Here is a 2,782-nt window from a genome sequence, read left to right as displayed (position 1 = left end):
CTTCGACCACGGGTTTTCCGAGATATCAGCGTTGCGAATCAGGTGGTAATGCTGGTTGAAGGGAAAAGGCGAATTGCTCATAGTATGCGGCCCTATTTATACCCGGCAACTTCGTTTGCTTCCGTTATTTTCTCGGCGCTTAACAGCGGAGTCGCTGGAGTGGAAAGACCACGCGCTTTCTCCGAGTGCACGTGCGCGCCGACTTGATGGTTCGGCACGATTTCTCTGGCGATGTTTACCGCCAGGCAGAAAATATGGAGTTGTTTAAAGATGGGCGCCCAAGGTACCCCCGGTTGTAGCGCGGCAGCTCTTCCCCCGACTGATGTTCGCCGGAAACGATGCATTTTTGAGGGTGCATCGTTACAAATTGCGAGAATGTTCGGTATAAACTAAGGGGTGTAAAACAAGTGAGAAATTTTGAATGCGTTAACATGAGAAGCAAAGAATAATATAAGTTTAAAATATAAACTAATAATGAGTCCATTGAACGCGCCATGTAGCTTAAAATAGGAAAATATTCGTCCCCCCCTCCCGAGAAGGTCCTTGTCGTGGTGGGGAGGCTCCTTCTTTACAAAAAGGGTCTAAGAAGCCTCTAGCAAAGGCGTTCGCTTTCAGTTCGAAAGCAAACGCAGGGTCCAAAGCACTATGCGTGGAGGGCTCTCAGGAAAAAAGAGGCCACTGACCTCTGTGTCTGGGAACGGTGTCGCTCTCGCGGCTCGCGTCTTGGCAAGTGGGGACTCGGTTCCCCAAAAAGGTAGACGGGCCAACAGGATCTCGGAGTTTCCGAACCTGTCGGGCTGGGCTGTCTCCGGGCAGCCCGGAATGGATCCGGGTTTGGGTTGGAGCGGCGTTGGATGCCCCGGCCCGGGCCTCGCGGGAAACTCTCCTCGGGATTTCGAGTCGATGCAGCCCTGGAGCCACTCGGACGTTTTCCGAAGTGGGGTCTGGGGCGAATGTGGCGGGATCCGACGCTCCTGTGAAAGGATCTCCCGCATCAGGGCGTTGGGTTCCTTTGTACAAGATGGACGGGCCGCTGGATTCCGGAACTCCCGGACCCAGCGGACTGGGCCGTCTCTGGGTCGCCCGGAAATATTCCGGGTCTGGGTCAGAGCGGTAGAGGACGGTCCAACGCGTGCCTCATAGGAAACTCTCCCTGAGGTTGCAGGCTGGACTGGCCCTGGGACCACTCGGAAGTATTCCGAGGCGGGGCTCGGGGCGGTGCTGGTCTGGCCTGGTAATCCACAACGGCGACCCTTCCAAAGAGGGTACCGGGCCGGTGCTCTGGTCCCTCCAAGGGATTGTGTTACCCTGGATGGACGCGCTAGTCGCCACGACGGTTAGGGTGCGGAGGAAGCACCGCCTCCGTTACCCGACCCGTCCGTGGGGCCCCCCGGGTGGCGCCACCCGTGACGATGCCCCCGCTGTCGGAGGCGCAGGACTCCTGAAAGCCCATATGGAGCGAGCCCTTGATGGCATCTTCATATGAGTGCGTAAGGGGCTGGAGGCCTGCGCTCCGGATGTCATTTCCGGAGTCCGCGCCATAAGCCGACCCCCCGGGAGTACCCTCTCCAATAATCATTAGGGGCGAGTGAGAGATACGCCGGTCGGTGTAGCCGTCACGGGGAGTGGGATACTTTCAACAATGACCGACTCAACAAATAACAAAGTACTGACGATCACACCGGGGTGATGTAGAGACAGGCGCTGGCTCCGGCTCCAACAAGCCGGGTCTAGCGTTCACCAAAAGGAAGTCTGGCAGTAGCACTGCTTACCTGTCAGATTCCCAAGTCACGAGGGATTAGAGCCCCATTATGGTGGGCCCAACTCGTGCGACCTCCGTCTTACTCGCCGATGCGAGAAACCCGGGCAACAAGACCTGGCAAAGACCCGAAAGTTGCGGGGCGGGCACGACCAAACCGGATGCCGGGAACGAACCCGGCCCTTCTAGCCTGGGCCCGAGGAAGGAAAACTCCTCGTCTCCACCCACGGATGACGACTTCGTGGACGCAGAATCCACGGGGCAGAAAAAGGACGCGGCAAAAGAAAACGGAGAGCTTGATAGACTTCTCGTCTGAGTCGGAGAAAGAATCTGCCAAAAGAGGGCGAAAGAGGCCAGCGAAGAAACACTCACACGAGGGGCAATTTACGGCGGAGGCCTTGGCGCAAAAAGCTGAGGCCGAAAAAGCAAGGCAGGATCACAGAGCCATCCTGGATCCCGACATCAAACCTTTCTCAGAACGGGCTATGAGGGCTAACAACAAAACCCTCGAATGGGCTGAGGAATTTGAAGAGCAGCCAATTGTTGCCGTGGCTGCGGTAGTGACTCGCAGTCTCGGCATGATAACCAAGTCGGTCGAAAGATCGAGAAATATCCAGGGACCGATCAAAAGGGACCTCTGGGCAGCCTAAACAGACTTAATGGCCGGGCTTAGCACCATCCTGTCAAGGCAGGAAGAGGGAGAAAAAGAGCGGCAGCGTCGAGATAAAAGCGCTGCCCTAACAAAAGCGCGGGCCAAATGGTCTGCAAAGGCTAGAGGGAGAGCTCGAGCAGCAGCGCAGAATCGCGCTGCTCGAGAAGGGTTCTACCACTTGAGCCGCAGCTACGGGCAGACACATCGATGCTAAGGTCCAGACGGAGCTGGACCTCGAGACAAAGGAAATGGAATTGTCCGGGGAAATTACTCACCATCAATCCCGCGGGAAGACAGGATAACGGGAACTCACTACCGAGGAGTTCCCTCTCCTGGGTAAGAAGACCGCTCGGCGAAAAAAGGGTAAACTT

This window comes from Solenopsis invicta, chromosome 8, assembly GCF_016802725.1.
Source record: "Solenopsis invicta isolate M01_SB chromosome 8, UNIL_Sinv_3.0, whole genome shotgun sequence".
Taxonomy (NCBI): Eukaryota; Metazoa; Arthropoda; class Insecta; order Hymenoptera; family Formicidae; genus Solenopsis; species Solenopsis invicta.
This window is presented reverse-complemented; position numbering follows the sequence as displayed.